The following is a 13773-nucleotide window of genomic DNA, read 5'->3' on the forward strand; positions in this document are numbered from 1 at the left end:
GCCATCTACTCTTTAATAGACCAGGCTAACTCTCACCTCAGGACCTTTGTCCTGGGCATTCTCTCCACCTGAAAGGCTCTGCTGGCTCCTTCTTAGCTTTCAGTAGCAGCTCACATGTCGTCTCCCCAAAAAAGCCTCTCTGGACACCCAGTCACTCTCCATCACATCACTCTATTATATTTATTTCAAAGTGCTTGTCATTATCTGAAATAGTTGTAGCAGTTCCAGAATTCTGTAAAGGATAGGCCAACAGACTTCAACTGGTTTGGAAAGGGTAGCCAGAGTCTGAATTTAAAGCAAGTGCACTATTTTACAGTATTGCTACAGATCAACAAAAATAGTAGTTTTCTAAGAATGTGTGTGTATACTTGCACATACACGCAGTTTTCAACTGCTATATAGTTCTATTCCTATATATCGTTTCCTATGCTGGTATAACAAATTATCACAGACTTAGTGGCTTAACCCAACACAATTTTATTATCTTACAGTTTTGGATGTCTGAAATCTGAAAACGGGTCTTCTGGGGCTAAAAATCAAAGTGTGGGCAGGGCTGTATTCCTTCTGGAGGTTCTAGGGGAGAATCTGTTCCTTTCTTTTTGCAGCTTCTAGAGGCTGCCCACACTCCTTGGCTCCAACCTCTATTTCTGTTGTCACATCTCCTTCTCTGACTGACACTCCTGCCTCCCCCTAGTAACAACCCCTGTGATTACATTGGGCTCACCTGGGTAATCCAGGATACTCTCTCCATCTCAAGAGCCTTAACATAATCACATGTGTAAAATCCCTTTTATCATGTAAATTCTGGGGATTAGGACATGGACATCTTTGGGGGCCATTATTCTGCCTACCATAGAAAGCTTTTGTTCACACCTACATAAAATTGAGAAAACTTGAATATCCACTGAGACAATTTTGTTGTGGCTTACAGGAACGCTGATAGCAATTCTGTTAGAAGAGTAGCCCTTAAACCCCCCTAATTCAGCCAGGGGAGCCTGTTTTGTTTATTTGACTATTCATTTGTTTACTGACTTCCACTCTTTAGAATGTAAACTCCATGTGAGTTTTGGTCATTGCTGTGTCCCTAAAATAGTGCAACTAACAAACAATAGGCACACAATAAGTCTTAAATAAATGAGTGAATGAAATAAAGAACTGCTGAATTTGACAAACATTAATTGAGTTGCCTGCCAGGGATGACTGCTAGGAAATGGGGCTAGATGGATGAAGTCCTCTGAGGTACATACTAAATAAGACATTCTATGATTTATGAAGATGCTCAATCCATTAAGAAAAGATTTAGTACTTGTGGTTTAAGTCCAACACTCTTCGTAAACAATGATTGTAGATGACGAGCTAATCCCAAATGGGATGCAGGCTAAGCGGATAAAAATAAAATATGCTGTCTATGCTCAAGTATTTTCAGAAATGACACACTGGGAAGAGGACCAATAATATGTAAATATGAGGTCTCCAGTATTTTAAATATTGAAAGAATACTAATGAGGATAAACTATACAAGATTGGAAAAACAATCTTAGAAGGGGCGAGCCACCATCCTGTGGCCTCTGAGGACAATGACTGTGCTTTATCACCATATGCCCCAGCAAACAGAGGGTGCTTCACAAACATCTGCAGCCCCAGCCCCACTCCTCCACTCCTCTTTACAGCAAAACTCCTTGAGTGAGTGGACTATACTCACTGTTGCTCTAATCCTGTGTCTTCCATTCTCTCTAGAACCCAACTCCAAACAGGCTTTCACACCTAGCACTCCATTGAACTTGCTCGTGCAAGCTCACCAGTGACCTTCATGTTGCTAAAAGAAATGTGCATTCACATGACCTAGAGTCAGCACTTGGCATATAGTCACTGCCTCCTCCTTGAAACACTTTTTCCACTTGGTTTCCAGAAACTCCACTGGGCTTTCTTCTCATTGCAATGGCTGCTATTTCTCATTCTCATTTGCTGCTTCCTGCTCATCTCCCTGCCCCAGGCTCAACCCTTGGACTTCTCCTTTTTATATGTATTTACCCCTAGTTGTGGAGGCATCTTTAAGCTGAGGACTCCCCAGTTCCTAGCACAGACTCACCTTGAACTCAAGACTCCTATGCCAGTTGGGAACATGAAACTTCACTCATCCCAAACAAAACTCCTGATCTCATCTCCCCATCCTGCTCCTTGTAAAATTTTTCCCATATCACTAAATGGCAACTTTATCCTTCAAGGTGCTCAAGTAAAAAAAATCTTAGAGTTGTTCTTAATTCTTTTTTCTCTCCATACCACATCCAATCCATCAACAAATCTTGCTACCTTTAATCCAGAATCCGACCATTTCTCATCATCCTCTTTCACCTGAGTTATTCCAACAGACACCTAACTGTTCTCTGCTTTCATCCGGAAACCTCTTACCATCAATTTCCAACATGGAGGCTGGAGGAGTCCTTTTACAACATCAATTGGATCATGTCCCACCTCTCCATGAAATCCTCCTATAGCATTCTATTTCACTCACAGTAAAAACCAAAATCCATACCCTGACTGGCATGGCCATCCTGTCTTCATCTGTTGTCACACTCCCCTTTATTCCTTTTGCTCCAGTCACATTGGTCTGACTCATTCATGTCTATTCCAAGCATGATCCCATCTCAGAGACTTGGGAGTTGTGACTCCCTCTACCTGGAAGGTCTTCTCCCAGATAACTGCATGGCTCCCCCTTTACATCACTCACCTCTCTGCTCAAAGATCATATATCACTAGAGCCCTCCCTGACCACCTTAATTAAATAATGACCCTCCACTTATACCACTGTGTATCTCTCTATGCTCCCTCCTGCTTTATTTTTCTCCTTAGCATTTAACTCCAGAAGACATCCTATATATTGTACTTACTAATTTTATTGTAAATGCTCACCTCACCACATATAAGCCCCTAGAGGGTAGGGTTTTTAACTGTTTTGTTATTTTGTTGTATCCCCAGCTCCTATAACAGTGCCTGACACATAGCGTGTGCTCAATAAATATTTGCTGAATAAATTAAACACAAACGTTGAATGGACGAATATGCAGATAATTTCAATTTAAATGTACAATAGGCATAAAAATAAGTTGAGAGTTACTTCAGAGTCCCCTCAGCTGTTTATAATTAGTAAGTTGAAACCCACTCACAATGGAGTCCAGTTAGCGCATTAGTCGTTTACTGAGAAAGAGACTCAGCAGGCTCCACTACAGCCTGCTGAGGTTCTCCCGGGATGATGAAACCGGGGAGGCGCTCTCCTGAGTCTATGAGTCACCCCACATCTGTGCCCCTGCTTTTTGCAGACAGCGTAAGAGGCAGGACCCCATTTCCTCAGCAGAACATACTGATGACAGGTTGACCTGCCTTCTAGACCTTCCAGATTTGAGCTGTATGTACCCAAACCACCTCTATTTGTTCCCAAATCTGTTTTTTTTCCAGTTGTATTTCTTATTATATCATGTTTTATAATTGTCTACTTTAACTTTTTTGGTTAACCTGCCATTTACCAGTGTTAATTAGGTTGCATAAAACAAGACTTTTACTCTAGGTAGGCATGATATAAATGAGTAGGTGGAACACTCAGATTTTTTCCTAAAAAGTTGATTTTGTTATTTAATAAATTATTAGCTTATATTCCTCATAACTCATGGTGGCTTTCACTTTTGTTTGACACTATGTATCAAATTTTTGCTAGAAGAGACTTTCAGAGGCTATCCAGTTCAGCTAGCTTCCTTCAGATATGTATTATAATTAGCATTGGGAAGGATGCCAGTTCTTCAGCACTTTGAGGTCAGACAACTGCAAAGTAGTATTCACGTTGGCAAGAAATTGCACTGGAACAATGCATAGCACTTTGTGATCTATTTATAAATGCTTTACAAAAAAAAATGAAATAATACTTTATTTTAGAACTTAAAATCTATATTCTAAGATAAAGAATTTTGAGTTTTACCACATGTTGAACAAAAATTATTTTCCTAGGCTCCTTTATTTTTTAGAAATTAATTTATGTTATCATTAAAAAATTACACCCCTTTTCCTGTTAACTATCTTTCAAAGTATGTTGATGGTATACTTAATTTTGATTGGCTTTAAATGTTCCTCTCAAGTATAGTTATCAACATTTTAATGGATGGGGGTCCAGACATGATGTAGTATAATACATTTTTGCATAAATATCAGTTTTTATATGCTTTTGAATTCACGGTTCCCTATTTATTATTTAAAATAAAACCACTTTAAGGATAGGTATTATGCCTTCCACATTCTTTGACTCTTGTCATAGTACATAATATAGTGAATTGAACATAATGTCTACTAAATAAATGTTGTTAAATGACGTTTTAATTTCAACTAACATTTATTGACATGCCTAGTTTGGATAGGCTATTGCAGGAGTTTGAGACACAGATGATAAATACATGGATGATGCTGAAAAGGAGCTAATATAATATGATTTTAAAAACGTGGGTTTGAAAAAGAACTAATCAGACCTGTTAGAAATGAGAAATTCAGTTATATTTAAAAATTCAAAGAATGAGTTATATAGCTTAAAGTTCGGAAATATATAAAGACAGTTTCCCCTACATCAACAGATTTCGTATAGCTGAACAGAGAATCAGTATATAAGAAGATAATCTTAGAAAATACTATAGAATGATAAAGATATAGGAAACGTGAAGGTAAGTGTAAAGGACACGGCTGATGAATAAGAAGGGCTAATATGTCTTATTGAAGCTCCAGTGAGACTAAGTAGAGAAAATCTATGAAAGACAATGATTAAGGAGGTAATTGCCAAGAATTTTCTATAATTGAAGATAAGTTAGATTGAAAACAGATACTGATTCCTGAGCAGGATAAATTAATTCAAAAATCATTCTGAATCTGGAGAACACCAAAAACAAAGAAACTTCATGACAAGTGTGAGTCCCAGATTTCAACTCTGTAAATGTGGAGTCATGCTGCAAACTTAATGAGATCACCCCAGTGAAGGCGCACACAGAGGCTGTGGGATAAAAGTCCAGGGTCTGCAGACAGTCCAAATCTATCCTCCTCCTGCTACCACTTCCTGTTTGGGCATCTGTTGGGAATGATTCTGGGCTTGCATAGTGATTCCAAGAAGGAAGTGGAGGAGGAAGGAGCAGTGATTCCAAGAATCTCCCAGTTAACCCCTTCTGGGGAGGTTAGTTAAGAGGACTATTGGTGACACGGGCCACCCTTAATGATCCATATACTGGTATTGCTTGTTTCCAGCCTGACAGAGCCAACCCCACATATCACCAACTGTCCTTTTCCCCCAAAGACTCTTCAGCCACTCCCACTTTGGCAAGGGGACAGGAGCAAAGGACAGGAGCCATCTGTCACTTATGTTATGTCTGAACTCCCATAACTACACGGCACATTATGAGGGAGTATTGCTGTAATACTAAGATATAAAATAAATACACTCATGAGGAGGCTATGTAAATGCCAGACTTCTATGCATCTAACAAGTATCCTGATATACGTATTTCTATTCATCTGTATATATGTAATAAAAACTGAAGAACTTCAAGAAAAAACTGAGAAAGTCATTATCATAGTGGAAGATTTGAACATACCTCTATTGATAGGTCAAGCCCATTAAAATGAGTAGGGCCATAGAAAACGTGGACAATACAATTAAAATGTGTTTAAATGGACGTGTATAGAGCCCTATCCTTGAAATTGGGAAATGCTTATTCTTCTCAAGCATATGTATAACATTTGCAAAATCTGATAACAGACTGGTCCACAAGGAAGTATGAAGAAATGCCAAAGGATATGTTTCATACAAATACTTTGCTCTGGTTATAATACAGTAAAATAGAAACTCATAACAGAACAACGGGTAAAACAGAAACCAAAGTCTTTGAGGTGTGTTAAGAGTGAAGAGGACTCGGGTTGAGACTTGATGATTATGCTCACTCTGACACATACATCTGATTCAGATTATGCTCTTCTGCCATAAGCTCAATGCTTAATTTTAGCAAGGCTAACCACAAGGCAGGGGGTGGAGGAGATCCAGTGGGTACAGTTTTTCCAGTCATCCTCATTTCTACACGGGAGATTCATCTGAGTGTTAGGGATGGAACTCGGACTGCCTTGAGTAAGGTCCTCACAGGCCACAGGGCACGCTGACTGGGGGCTTACCAAACCTCTCACAGTACCCATCGTGTCTGTCTGAAAGTTTCAGGAAAAGTACCTTTCACAGTTTCAGAAATTGCCTTTCATAAACCATACCACCTAGCTCCAATAGCCAGGTAGCATAATTTATCACACAACTAGTATTATCATGTTACATCATCCACCAAAATGACAACGCAACTGTCGTGAGAAGTCAACTACAACTATGTGACTACAGAACCATGACGAGTATGAGATATGTGCACATAATAGGCAATCAATAAATATGCCTTGGACAAATGAAGGTGTAAAGAGTAGGACTTACCTTACTGGATGTAAAGCATAGTTTTATGCTAGAGTAATGAAAAAATGAGATAGTGACAAAATGATAGACAAAGAGACAAAGAAAAGAGAGTAGAGAGTCTAAAACGAGCCTGTACACAGAGGTGATAAATAAGTAAATGAAAAATGAGAAATAAGAAAAATCCAGAATGTATGGGTCACTCTTCCAGGGAAAGAGTAAGTTAGTGCTTATTAAGCTAAAGCTCACTAGGTCATGCTAGCACTGAGAACCAATGGGTGAGTTTTCCCTCAATTTTCTTTTAAACTTTCAAGGTACAGCTAATTCCCATGAGAGTTAGCTAATTCTCAAGGCATTTCCTGCCTCACTGTTTGCATCAGAACCCATCCATCATTCTGAATGGGCGCCAGCATTTAGGAAAACAGAATAATGGGGAGGAGCTCACCCTCACAGATGTGTGACAAAAAGTACAACAAAACAAGAAAAATTCAATAGCAGATAACAAATTGGGGAAAATATTTGCCTGAAGAATAAAAGAAAGTTAATATCCTTAAAAAATATAAATGATTATAGAAATAATTAAGAAAAAAATATAAATAATCCAATAAAACTTGAGCAAAAACCAGGCACATAGATCAAAGAAACACAAATCACTAATAAACATAGTAAAAACGTTTTGCTTCACTGTGAATCAAAGAAATGCAAATAAACACAAGTATTATAAAAGCAGTTCTCAAGGATAAAGGGTGACTAACAGTAGCCAATATTGGCAGAGTGTTTGAAAAATGGGCATGGTACTCCTCTGCCACTGAGAGTGAAAATTAACATAATCCCTCTAGAAAGATATTTGGCACTATGCACCAAGAATCTCAAACAAACACAGTAATTTCAATTCTAGGAACTTATTCCAAAGAAACAATTAGGAATGAAAATGAAGATTTATGTTTAAGGATATTTATTTTAGCATTATCTATAATGGTGAAAAACTGGGAACTAAATAAATGATGAAGGGTTAAATATTAAGAGTAATTAATTCACTGGATTATTATAGTAGTACAGAATTAACTGTTTGAAAAGTACATAATATCCTAGGGAAATGCTAATGATATAGTGTTAAATAAAAGAGACAGAATACAGAGATACATATTAAAATATATACCCATAAATCCAAATAGGCAATGAAGAAGTGAAACTCTCACTATTTGCAGATGACATGCTTTTATATATAGAAAACCCTAAAGAATCCATTGGAAAACTATTAGAAATAATCAACAAGTACAGCAAATTTGCAGGGTACAAAATCAACTTACAAAAATCAGTTGCATTTCTGTATGCTAATAACGAACTAACAGAGAACTCAAAAAGATAATTCCGTTTACAATCACAACAAAAAGAATAAAATATCTAGGAATAAATCTAACCAAAAGGTAAAAGACCTATACAATGAAAACTATAAGACATTATTGAAAGAAATCGATGACGACATAAAGAAATGGCAAGATATCCCATGCACATGGATTGGAAGAATAAACATAGTTAAAATATCTATATTACCTAAAGCAATCTACAGATTCAATGCAATCCCAGTCAGAATCCCAAGGACATTCTTCACAGAAATATAACAAAGAATACTAAAATTCATACGGGGCAACAAAAGACCCCGAATAACTAAAGCAATCCTGAGAAAAAAGAACAAAGCTGGAGGCATCACAATCCCTGACTTCAAAACATACTACAAAGCAATAGTAATCAAAACAGCATGGTACTGGCACAAAAACAGACACACAGATCAATGGAACAGAACTGAAAGCCCAGAAATAAAACCACACATCTACGGACAGCTAATCTTTGACAAAGGAGCTAAGAACATACAATGGAGAAAGGAAAGTCTCTTCAATAAATGGTGCTGGGAAAACTGGACAGCCACATACAAAAGAATGAAAGTAGACCACCAGCTTTTGCCATTCACAAAAATTAACTCAAAAAGGATCAAAGACCTGAAGGTGAGACCTGGAACTATAAAACTCCTAGAAGAAAATATAGGCAATACACTATCTGACATTGGTCATAAAGGAATCTTTTCGGATACCATGTCTACTGGGACAAGGGAAACTAAAGAAAAAATAAATAAGTGGGACTTCATCGGATTAAAGAGCCTCTACAAGGCAAATGAAACCAGGATCAAAATGAATAGACAATCCACCAGTTGGGAGAAAATATTTGTAAATCGTATATCCGACAAGAGGTTAATCTCCATAATATATAAAGAACTCACAAAACTGAATGACAAAAAAACAAACAACCTGATCAAAAAATGGGCAGAGGAAATGAACAGACACTTCTCCAAAGAAGATATACAGATGGCCAATAAGCCCATGAAAAGATGTTCAACATCACTAAGCATCAGGGCAATGCAAATCAAAACTACACTAATATATCACCTTATACCCGTCAGAATGGCTATAATCACCAAGCCAAAAAACAACCAATGTTGGAGAGATTGTGGAGAAATGGGAACCCTCATTCACTGCTGGTGGGAATGCAAACTGGTGCAGCCTCTATGGAAAACAGTATGCAGATTCCTCAAAAAATTAAAAATAGAAATACCCCATGATCCAGCTATCCCACTACTGGGAATCTATCCAATGAACCTGAAATCAATAATCCAAAGAGTCTTATGCACCCCTATGTTCACTGCAGAATTATTCGCTATAGCCAAGACATGGAAGCAACCCAAGTGTCCCTCTACTGATGACTGGATAAAGAAGATGTTGTATATATCTACTCAGTCATAAAAAAAGACAAAAACGTCCCATTTGCAACAACATGGATAGACCTGGAGAGTATTACGTTAAGCGAAATAAGCCAGAAAGAGAAAGACAAACACTGCATGATTTCACTCATATGTGGAAGATAAACAAACACACGGACAGAGAGAACTGTATGGTGGTTACCAGGGGCAAGAGAGTTGAGGGGTGGGCACAAGGGGTGAAGGGAGGCATTTATATGGTGACTGACAAACAATAATGTACAACCAAAATGTCACAATGTTATAAACTACTAAGACATCAATAAAAAAAGAAAAAAAAGGAAAAAAAAAATATACCCATAGAGAAAAGACTGTAAAGAAATAAAAAAATTGTTAATAATTTCCCCCTATATTCTACTTTTTTCATTTAAAATTGCATTTCCCAAATGTTTTTCTGTAGTTTTTTAGATTTATACAATTTATATATATATCTATCTTTTAATATACATATTCCTTTGATATGAGTAAAGTTAATAATAAATTTACCATACTCTTCCCAACTTTATGACTACATTTAGGATGACCCAATAATTTCAAGAATAGTTCTGCTTTATCTTTTAGTCAAATTGCTCAGTATGGTACACCTAAATATAGCAAAGCACATGGATTGTAATTATCAGTTTCACCCAAAGTTACATTCAGCATAATTCTCACAATCACATATGCCCTGCTGGGGCCCAGGGCAGGCCACCCTAAAATATCCCACAATACCATATCGATTATTTTGAATTAAAATTACTTGAGAAGCAAAAAGGGGCATTCTGACCCTCCTGTCTCTGTTCCCCTGAAAGCAGGAAATAAATCTCCCCCGTGAAAGGTGCTCTCCCTGCATCCTCATCACCAGAGCTGGGAATTCAAGGCTGGGAAATCGGAATCTTGCTAATTTACTACGTCAAGCCTAAACTCAACTTAAATTCCTCACTAATTATGTACCCCAAACCTAAATTTGTCCTGTCAATTTTTCACTAATTTTATGTTTCTTTGTGTAAAAGATATATATACTACCTGTTTTGTTTACTCTCTAAGCATCATTTCTCTATGATCTCCAATATGTATGTATTAAACTGGGTTTTTCTCCTGTTAATCTGGTCTTGTGTCAATTTTACTATCAGTCCAGCCACAAGAACACAAGAAGGGAAGAAAAGGGGTTTTCCTCGCCCCAACAGCCCCCATTAGAAATACACATGCACACGAACGTATGTGCAAACACACATGCAGATTAAAAGGTCATCATCAAATTGTTCTCTCTTCTTTACAATAAGATTGACTTAAAATAAAATGGCAAACTCTGCCATTTAAAAAAGTTCCTTACAAAGTATACCAAACCAACAGAATAAACGCATTTTAAGTTGCTAACAGAACTGAATGAGAAAGAAACCCTTATTTAAATGAACAAGTGACTAAAAGGAAAAAAAAAAAACCTTCAAACCTACTGTCATACAAATGTTAGCTTATAAAACTGTAGTTTTAAAGTCTTGTTTTGGGGCCGGCCCCGTGGCTTAGCGGTTAAATGTGCATGCTCCGCTACTGGTGGCCCGGGTTTGGATCCCGGGCGCACACGGAGGCACCGCTTCTCCGGCCATGCTGAGGCCCCGTCCCACATACAGCAACTAGAAGGATGTGCAACTATGACATACAACTATCTACTGGGGCTTTGGGGAAAAAAAAGGAGGAGGATTGGCAATAGATGTTAGCTCAGAGCCGGTCTTCCTCAGCAAAAAGGAGGATTGGCATGGATGTTAGCTCAGGGCTGATCTTCCTCACAAAAAAAATAATAAATAAATAAAGTCTTGTTTTGTTTTCTAGGTCAGATATAGGCTTATTTTAAAACAGCAGTATGTTTGTAAAGTTAGGCAATTCAAATATAATTTTCTTGGTGTTTTGCCTCCGTTTTTATTAAGTAAACTCAGACACCTGAAGCTTTTACAGTGTCATTATATAGTATTTGACTAAGGGGTAATGTCAACATCCAGAAATGGAAGCTGCAGAAATAAGACAGAATCGTAACTGAGCGAGAACAGTACTTTTGTCAATTAGATGTGTTTATGTCAATCAGACAGGCACCCACGGAAGCATCATAACAAAGACTGCTGCATTTGGAGACCCAGCCTCTTAACCAGAACCAGGTGTTATTTGGTACCAAATATGCTCCAGTTCTCGGCATGGTTTATACCTACCATCAGTCTCTGACTTAGTGCACATACATCAAATGGAGAGAGAACAATTAGCAGTTGGCTGCAGTGAGAGCTGAGGTAACGTTAACAAAGTGCTATAATGAGGAACTGCTCGATGGCCAAAAGCAACCTTGTATCTACTTCAGTATCATACGAGAGTGGGCACCGACTGTTTTCTTCTGTATCGTATTAGAGTGGGCACCCATTGTTTTGTCTGACCCAGAAACACCCTCACCAGCTCCATGTGGTTGTGGTCCAGCTATCAGTCATGTCATCTCTCACATGCGCAGTATGTGACACAGGTTGACCAACGAGGGTATACAATCAGTCTAGACATAGTGAATGGCATTGGGAAATTATGTGATCCAAGCAAGCCATTCCGTGTCACTAGTCTCTGAGAGCAGCTTGCCTCTGGTATCAGAAGCTAATGGACCAGCTAATGCTGCACTGCCAACACCACTTGGAGAGAGCGTGCCAGAGAAGAAATCAGGAAGAATGAGAGTGAGTGTGAGAGTAAGAGTGAAACCCTATAGCCATTATTTGAGAACCTAAATCCAGCACTCTCTGATGTATTTAATGAAGCAATAAGTTCCATCTTGACTTGAACTTCTTTGACTTGGGTTTCCGTCACTTGCACCTGAAATGCATCTATCAAGGGATGTAAAGGCAGTAAATCTTACAATGATGAACCACAGAATAAGAACAAAATTTTAATAACTTGATAACGTTTTTCAATTATTTTTTGACTCATTTTCTTTCCTAGTCAAATAGACTCTAAAGAACAATTAAGTTTTGAGATATAAGAATATTTTTCCTGAAAAAGTTATTCCATCGTCTTTATCTTTGGTTTATGTCAGAGAGATCATATGACTGCTTTGCTTCCAAATCTTTCCTATGCTCATTTCATTCATTTTCTCATTTTATTTGTTTTATTCTCCATTTTATTTGAAATGGTTGACTGCTTCCTCTTTGAAAATACTTTCTTTTCTTGTTTACTTGACCCAGTATTCTCCTAATTTACCCTCCATCTTGCTGGACTCCGCTTCTCAGCCTCAGACCCTCCTGCTCTGTCTCTGTCTCTGTTTCTCTCTGTGCCTCTCTCTCTCTCCTCTAAATGTTGGGTTACCCCCGAACTTCTTTTGGGACCCTCCCTTCTCCTCTCTTCTTGATCTTTCAAGGTGATTCTATTCATTATAATAACAATTTATAAACTATTTACAAACCGATGATTCCCAAATTTATATATCTATCTAAAACATCTCTGAACTCTAGACTTATATATCTGATAATTGACTTTTTTTTTTTTTTTTGAAGGCGTTTGGAAATGTTTAATGGGGATTTTGAACAGATATTGTTAAGTGGGGTGCAATATTATACCTTCTCTCCTCTATGTATCCACAGCATCCTCGGTAAAATCCACATTCCTTGCTAACGCTCGTGGAGTTGGATTTGCTTTTGCAGACTGTCACAAAACGTCATTTTGCCATTTTTTAACTTTTTTTTTTTTTTTCCTCAGTGTTTTAGTAGTCCTTCTCTGTTTCTTACTTCTTCTATACAGAATTGATGGTCACTTTAGTTTGACCTCTGTCTGAAAGCTGTACTCTTTAACTCCCCTCCTCCCTCCTTTTATGTTTTTGATATCATATCTAACCTCTTTTTTGTGCATTTGTATCCATTACGTTCTAATCATGGAAATAGATAATTTTTCCTATTTGTGGTCTTCTCTTTTCCCCTTAAATCAGTCCCTTTAACATTTCTTGTAGCACTGGTTTCTTGGTGACCAACTCCTTTAATTTTTGCTTATCTGGGAAAATTTTGATCTCTCCTTCCATTTTGAATGATAACCTTGCTGGGTAGAGTATTCTTGGCTGTAAGTTTTTTCCTTTTAGCACTTTAAATATATCGTGCCATTCTCTTCTAGCCTGTAAGGTTTCTGCTGAGAAGTCAGCTGATAGCCTTATGGGGTTTCCTTTGTATGTAACTTGACATTCTCTTGCGGCTTTTAGGATTCTCTCTTTATCTTTGATTCTGGACATTTTGATTATGATGTGTCTTGGTGTGGGCCTCTTTGGGTTTATCTTGTTTGGGGCTCTCTGTGCTTCCTGTACCTGGATGTCTGTTTCCTTCCTTAGGTTAGGGAAGTTTTCATCTATTATTTCTTGAAATAGATTCTCTGCCCCCTTGTCTCGCTCTTCTCCTTCCGGGACACCTATAACACGGATGTTAGTGCGCTTGATGTTGTCCCAGAGGTCCCTTAGACTGTCCTCACTCTTTTTAATTCTTTTCTCTTTTACCTGTTCACCTTGGGTAATTTCTTCTAGTCTTTCTTC

At 37.8% G+C, this 13773-nt stretch overlaps 1 protein-coding gene across 1 annotated transcript in view; it reads right to left on the reverse strand.

Annotated features, from left to right (window-relative positions):
• The window catches only part of SGCG (sarcoglycan gamma), a 138134-nt gene that overhangs the window by 78820 nt on the left and 45541 nt on the right, over positions 1–13773 (reverse strand). The window lies entirely within an intron of this gene.

The sequence above is a fragment of the Ceratotherium simum genome, chromosome 10 (assembly GCF_057802395.1).
Source record: "Ceratotherium simum simum isolate JZ-2026a chromosome 10, ASM5780239v1, whole genome shotgun sequence".
In the NCBI taxonomy this organism is placed as follows: domain Eukaryota; kingdom Metazoa; phylum Chordata; class Mammalia; order Perissodactyla; family Rhinocerotidae; genus Ceratotherium; species Ceratotherium simum.